The sequence below is a fragment of the Triticum aestivum genome, chromosome 7D (genome assembly GCF_018294505.1).
Source record: "Triticum aestivum cultivar Chinese Spring chromosome 7D, IWGSC CS RefSeq v2.1, whole genome shotgun sequence".
NCBI classification, from domain to species: domain Eukaryota; kingdom Viridiplantae; phylum Streptophyta; class Magnoliopsida; order Poales; family Poaceae; genus Triticum; species Triticum aestivum.
This window is the reverse complement of record NC_057814.1, coordinates 230,729,946-230,737,558: the sequence shown is the minus strand read 5'-3', so window position 1 is coordinate 230,737,558 and position 7,613 is coordinate 230,729,946.

Genomic DNA, 7,613 nt, shown 5'->3' with positions numbered 1-7,613 from the left:
CATGCTTACCCTGATCAGGTAGGCGGACATAACCTTGTGTGCCCGTTGTTAAAAAATTTGGTACCGGTCCCCGTGAGGGACGTTTTGGCCACGACGGTGGTCGTTGTGTCTTTGGTAGACACGGGGCCACCCAGGACTAGCCCAGTTGGGAGTAGGTCGGAGTGGCCGGGAGAGTGTTATGGCAGTAGGTCGTTTCGTCGGAATGCCGTTGGTCCACCCGAATGGGATGACGAGGCCATGGATTCCGTGGTGTGGGTACAGTGTGCTACCTCTGCAGAGTGTATATAAAGTCTATCGATAGCAACACAGTTCGTAGTAGGTCCCACTATCAGGTCTTGGTCGAAATGGAGGATAAACCTGAAATAATTAAGTTGGTAAATAAATATGTGATAACGAGAATATGGTGACTTGGACTATGAGATAGTCGTGAGAAGTCATGACGATGTTTTGATATGATCACGAGACGAGGTCTCGGTGAGTGTTGGAGACCAAGTGTTGGTCATGGTTGTGATCGCCGTAAAGATCACCATTCGGTTGCGAGGCAACCCGTTGGTAAGAGAGTCCGAGGGACTCGGTGTACAAGTTTGGTTGCATTGCATGAGTAATATGTTGCATTTAAAAACCAAGGCAGAACAAAAGATGATTGTATAAAGTTAACATGCTATGTCTGCATTGGATATTATTGATAGTTTATTTTTAGCATAGTTTCATAATGCCATGCCATGCTTTGATTTATATGTTAAATGATGCCATGATTGAGATGATATGCTATGTTTTGTTATTACCATGTTATAAGCATGTTTTGATATGCCATGTCATTGCCATGTTAGTAGATGCTACGATATTTGTTCATGCTCAGTTGCTATATCGTGCCTTGTTTAGTAATTGATATGAGATAGGTTATTGCATGCGCTTGGTTCTTGCTTTGTCTTCTGCTTGTTTGGATGCTATGTATTTGGTTGTCTTGCAAGTACATTCAATGTACTGACCTGGCGTGTCATGCCAGTTTTGTAGGTCATACCCGAATTGTTCGCTTGATCCGTCGTGCTAGGCCGTAACCTTGCCAGTCCTGTGAGTTGTGGAGCCCAGCCAGAGTTGATGAGCTGCCAAACCAAGACTTCCGCCGCCATTTTAATAGACTTCCGCTGCCATTCAAATAGCCGTAGGGCTATGCCAGATGATTATATTCATCAATGATGTAAGCTTATGCACATGTATTTGATGAATATTATTGTACCTGGAATGCTGTATTATGGACCTGTCGTGCGTCAGGTGTTATCCTGGGCTGACGTGTGAAGGCCCCCTGCTCCATGCGGATCGGCGTGCCACAACGCGGCTGATGATGGGCTCGATACGCTCCCTGAGCGGCGCGAGGTCAGTATCCTCCAGCAAGCTCTCCAGCGCGACGTCGAAGTCAAGGGTGGGGTTCCAGTACGCCACCTTGGTGAGGACCTTGGTCATGGCACCCCGGCACAGCCTCCGGGACTCATCGGCCAGGGAGGCCGCCCGGTTGGAGTGAAGCTGCTCCAGGGCTCCGAGGACGCCCTCGAAGAACAGGGTCAGCTTGGCGTTGGTAGTCTCGCTGCGCTCTGGGGCGTACCTCACATTTGGCATCCCCATGGCAGCTAGCTGCATGGTGATCCTGCCGGCGACGTCCTCAAGGCGGCTGATCCAGCGAATCTCGCCCTCCACAAAATCCTTGTGGCTGGCGGCTTTGTTCCTCCGCTGCAGCTTCTCAGCCTCCATATCCTTGGCCAGGGTCTCCTCACGAGCCTTGGCCTCGGAGAGCATCTCCTCGAGGCCCTCCAGCTTCAGCTTCAGGTCTTTGATGGAGTTGTTGGCTTCAGAGAGCTCTCCGGGCCTGCTGGCGGCCGCGCCCTGCGCCTCTGTCAGGGCGCCGTTGAGCGTGTCCCTCTCCTTGGACAGCTTAAAGGGCCTGCCCCTTCAACTCATCCCGCTCCACCTCCAGCTCCTTCACCCTGCCGGCGTGAACCAGAGCCTGGGCATCGAGCACCTCCTTGTGCCTCTGCTCCAGCTCTTGGGTCTGCTGCACGACGAGCTTCTCCACCTCCTCATCCTTGTCGCGGAGCGTTGCAGCAAGCTTCTCCTCTCGTGCGGCAAGGTCCTCCTCCTGGGAGTTCAGCGCGGCCTGGTGCTGGGTCCGAGCGGCCGCGGCTGCGGCGGCCAAGCTCTCCGTCGTCTCCTGAGCCTTCTTGATGTCGGCCAGCTTCATGGTGAGCTCCACATCGCGCTTGGCCAGCTCGCCCTGGGCGGCCTTCAGCTCTCCGCTAGCTTGGCGGAACCAAGTCGGCGCCTCGGCGACGCGCACCTTGAGGTCCGCCTTGTCCACCGTTGCCATCCTAGACTTGGCCTTGTCCAGGCGGGCGCGATGGAGCGCCTGGAGCTTCCGGAAATTGGCGCCCATGGCCTGGAGAAGCCGCTCCTCCTGAGAGCCGTCGCCACCGGTGCTCGGCTCATCGACGACCTCGAGCCCGGCGGCGGCAAGCACCTCTTCGTCGAACACCTCTTCCTCGATGGGCGCCCTGGAGCTGGATGCCCCTGGAAGGTGGACGAAAAGATCGTCACTCATCCTCAGATACCTGCCGGAGCCAAAGGCAGCAGAGGAGGAAGGCTGGTCCTCGACCACCTCCTCCTCGGCAGCAGCCTTGCCGGCCTCCCCGGTAGGTCCCTTGCCGGGCTCCCTGGCAGGCCCCTTGGCGGCATCCTCAGCAGCGCCCTTGGCGGTCTCCTCGGCAACAATCTTCTCGGCCTCCACCGCGGCGTCCTTGGCGACATCCTCGATGATGGTGTCGACGTCCTCTGGGTCCACCGAGGGGAAATCTAGATACCGAGAAGGGGATGAGGCAAGGCCAAGATCAAGATTCAGAAAAAAAAGAACATGGACAAAAGGAAAGTGGCTTACCTGTGCCGGGCCGGGAAGCAGAGGTCCCCTCCCCGCCAATGTTTGGCACTGAGGCAAAGCCACCAGCACCCGAGTTCGCCTCCTCCTCCTCCATGTGCATGGGCTCGGTGCTTGGCGCCCTTGCCGGGGACGCCCCTCGGGGCGGCGTGGTCGATGGGGGCGGCGTGTTGGGGGTAGCCCTCTGTGGCTCCTCCTGCTGCTGTCCCCCTCCTGCAATCGCGGAAAGGTTAGCACCAAGGGGCCCGTGCCCCCAACACACGTTGACGAGGAGCGAGTGATGGACTTACGCTGGGGGCTGTGCCGGGGGCTGCTGTCCGGACTGCTCAACACCACCAGCGATGCGCCAGCAGCGCCTGCCGGGGGCTGGCCACCCACCAAAGCCTTGGCCCTCTTCACCCTCCGGGCCAGCGTCTCCGCGTCCTTGCAAAGATGAACACAAATCGAGATAAGTGGCACGGTCTGAGAGGGGTGGAGATGACAGAAAGGAACAATACTTACTCATCCTTCACCTGCTCCTCTGTTGCTTTCCTCTTCCTCCTTGGGCTGAGGGACCCAAAGTTGAAGGTGACCCCTGCGTTGTCGTCTGCCGGGGGAGGGGAAGCTGATGGAGTCCGAGAGCGTTTGGACGAAGAAGAGGCGGTCGCCCTCTTCTTCGCCACTGCGGCCTTCACCGACTTCTTTGCCGCCGCAGCCCTTGTCTGTCGCCCGGATCCCTCCTGGTCTTGCCGCGGTTGCACGGCCCTGCCAGGCCGGACCGGCTCACCAGAGTGGCCCACCGCAGGACCCGCCCTCTTCCCGTGGCCGGAGGATCGACAGCCTCAGCCTCCTCCTCCGACGACTCGTCGACCACCTCCTCGACGAGAGGAGCTCCGGTGCCGGCGCTGCTGGCCTCCCCAGCGGCCTCCGCCCACTGGCCGAGCTCCTTCTCCTTCGCTTCCACCGCGGCCTTGTCCTCCACGCCACCAGCGCTGTCGGCCTCCTCGGCAAGCTTTGCCTCCATCGCCCTGGCGGCGATGTAGTCCAGATCCCCCTGGGTGGTGTCCTGGACGAGACGCGGCTCGGCGGTGACGTACCCCTCATGCAAGGTGTCGAAGAACTCCTGCACTTGAATTTCCTCCGGCTCGACCCAGCTCGGGTCAAGGCCATGCGCGTTGAAGTCCGACATCATGGCGATGATGTCGGTCTGGCGCGAGTTGTTGCTCAGCGGGACCACTCCAGCCGGCAACTTTAACAAGGCCCCCTTGGCGACCTTGTCGGCCTTCACGGCGGCCCTCGCGGCCTTGCCGGTCCGCTCGACCTCGCCGTCGCAGTTCACGTCGAGCTGGAAGAGCCGCTGGCAGAAGTGGGCATGCCCCATCACCGTGAAGTTGTGGTCGAGGCCGGGGCAAAGCCTCATGATGTCGGCGGCGTTCGTGAAGAGCCAGGCCGGCCTCCCCTTGTTATGCAGCGGAGCGATTCGGTGGCGGACGAAATCCGCCCCGATCATCTCAAGGCTGAGCCCGGCCTCGGTAAGGCGAAGGATCCTGGTGGTGGCGACCGTGAGCTTCGCATCGTCGGCGTCAATGTCACTCCAGTCGCCCCAGCGAACCGGCGGCGCGTCGCGGACCTCGCAAAAGTTTGGCGGGTCCTTCTCTTCAATCCAGCACCACTGGCCCCGCCATTCTTCCCACCTCTCCTTCATGGCGCCCTTCGGGTATGCCCCCTTGGCCCGTGGGATCCAGGCAACGCAACCGGAAATGGCGCCCCCCGGTTGGATCCGAGGAAAGAAGTAGTGGCGGAAGAGCACCGTGTTGGGATGCACCCCGACGAAGCCCTCACAGAGGTGCGCGAAAAGAGCCATGCACGCCACGGCATTCGGAGTAAAATCCAAAAGGTGGATGCCGTAGGTGTGCATGACGTCATTGTAGAAACCGAAGAAGGGGGACAGAGCCCGCAGGAGAAGTAGTCGACAAAGAATGGATACCGATTTGGGGCGGCCTCGGCGCAATTGGCGGGGATGACGCGCGTGGCTGGATGCCCCATCATCTCTCCCCCCGTCTTGCACCCCCACAGGGGCTTGAAGCAGTCCCGGAGCTCGAACACGTCGACCGTCGAGGGGAAGTAGGCGAGCTGCGTCCGCTGCACCACCAATGCACTCTCCGGAGGCTCCGTCGCCCCGGCATCTTTGGCCACTCCCTTGCCCTTGGTATATTTGGGAGCCATGGCGGCTGCGAGAAGAAGGGGGCGGAGGATAGCGAAGGCGCAGCAGCGGCAGGCGAAGGCGAGAGCTCGAGAAGGAGGAAGAAAGGGGGCGGCCGCTCTGAGATTGGAGAAGACGTAGGAAAGGGGGTAAAGTGAGCAGCGCGCCCGCGGTTATTCCTTTTTACGGGGAAGGCGCGGGCCGCCTCCTTTCCCATTAACTGCAATGTGACGCATGCATGCGGGAACCGCCCCACGCATGCCACCCACGTCACGCACGACCCCCCATGTCGCGCGTTCAACACGGGTCATGGGGAAGCGCAGAGGACGAAGAGTTACTGCGCTGGAAATCCGCCTCGCCTGCCCGCGCACTGTTCTGGGCCTGGCCCAACAACGTGTCACGCTTATGTGTGGCCCAGGCCCGGGGGCTCCTGTCGGTGTACAAAAGTAGGGGCTCTCCTTTTGACCCCTTTACTTGTGCACGGGCAGTCAGAGCCGCGCGCCACGGCCGCACGTAGTAGGGCAAAGGAGGGAAGCCAGAGAGAAGCCGAAGCACAAGACAACCAAGACAACACCAAGGTGAGAGACACACGGAGCAAAGGGGCAAGGTGGACCCCCCGGCAAGATCCTTGCCGGGGCGGCCTCCGCGGCCCCGGCAAGAGCCCTGCCGGGGCAACTTGCCCAACGCCAATAGAGTGAGCCACCCTTGAGCCCACGGGTTCCGACCCAACCAACTACATTGGAACTAGGGCTCGGGAGGCACCTCCGTGGTGGCATGCAACTCTTTGTTAAGACCATAGATATGTGAGATCAGATGAGAACTAGAAGACGGCGACCCTCGGCGGGATCCTTGCCGAGGAGATCCACAAGACCCCCGGCAAGCGCCTTGCCGGGGACGACCACAGCGCCACGGCAAGACCCTTGACGATGGCGCCAACAGGGCCACTGCCAGGCCCGCACCGGCCAAGACTCCGCCGCCGTTCGCATGCAGTTGCCAGCCCAACCAGCTGGGCAGGCACCTACGTGGCGACTAGCGGCTTCCGAGCAAACTCAACAAGCACCTGCATGGTGGCATGCAGATCTTCGTGAAGACCCTACCACCGCGCCACCTCAGCTGCCTGCCTGCCTACATGGCGCCGCATGCATCGCTGGCCTGGGCGCGTGTCGAAGCAAGGCGAGGCGGCAACGGACAGGACGGGCCTGGTTCCTGTCCCTGATAAAGCTAAGGGACACCTAAGCGACGCATTAAATGCGTCTTGTCCTGTAATACGTGCGATAAGCTCGCGCACTGTAGACCTTTCCACCTCCTGTGTGCCACTGTGGCAACCCCTTTTCCCTATAAAAGGAGGCCCAAGGCGACCAGGAGGGGGATTCGGCTCTTTTGAACGACGCAACCACCATAGCTAGTTCGAGAGCTTAAGAACTCTCTCAAATACACACCAAAGCAGGACTAGGGTATTACGCATCCTCGCGGCCCGAACCTGGGTAAACGATCCTTGTGTTGACTGTTAATCCTGCTCTCCTCACAACCCCGCGCCCCGACAACCGTAGTAGGGATTCTTGTGATCCCATAGGTGTCATTCCCACCGACAATCAAGAAGTTGATCATTCGAGGAGATTCACAGCTTGTGGTGAGACAAGTCAACAAGGATTACCGAAGTCCATTGATGGAGGCATACGTCGAGGAAGTGAGGAGATTGGAGGAGCACTTTGACGGATTACAAACAGAGCACGTACCCCGTGGGGAAAACAACATTGCTGATCATCTGCCAAAGTGTGCTGCGTAGAAGCTTCTTGTTCTCGATCTCGCTCAGCCCTCCGTATCCCCGGTAACAATGGCCTGGAAGAGGAGAAAGTTGGACACCGGAAAGCCTCTCCCGGTCGAGCCGTCTGCTCCCGGCAGATTCCCTGTCGGAAACAACTCCTCACAGCCTGCTGGACCAACCCCTCTAGTCGAGTCCATGAACCCCGCAAATGAGGCTGGTGCTCCCGCCGCAGAGGAGGTGCCGTTAGTGCTCGTTGCCAAGCCCCAAGCTCCAACTTGGGCAAGGCACATTGTCCACTTTCTCCAAACCGGAGAGCTTCCCGGCGACCAAGATGAAGCTGAAAAAGTAGCCCGGAGGGCCAGTATGTATCAGTTTGGTGATGTTACTCTATATAGAAGGCGGCCCAACGGTGTGAAATTGAAGTGTGTCTACCGGGAAGAAGGAAAGGAACTGCTGGTTGAGATTACAAGAGGAATGTGCGGCTCCCACATTGGATCAAGGGCATTAGTTGGGAAAGCATTCCGGCAAGGATTATATTGGCCCACAGCCCTCCAAGATGCGGTCGAGCTAGTCACGACATGTGAAGCCTGCCAGTTCCATTCCAGGAAAACACACCTGCCTGCCCAAGCTCTTCAAACAATCCCTCTATCATGGCCATTTCCGGTCTGGGGGCTCAATATCCTTGGCTCCTTCCCTCGAGCAATCGGGAGCTTTGAATTCTTGTTCGTTGCCATCGACAAGTTTAC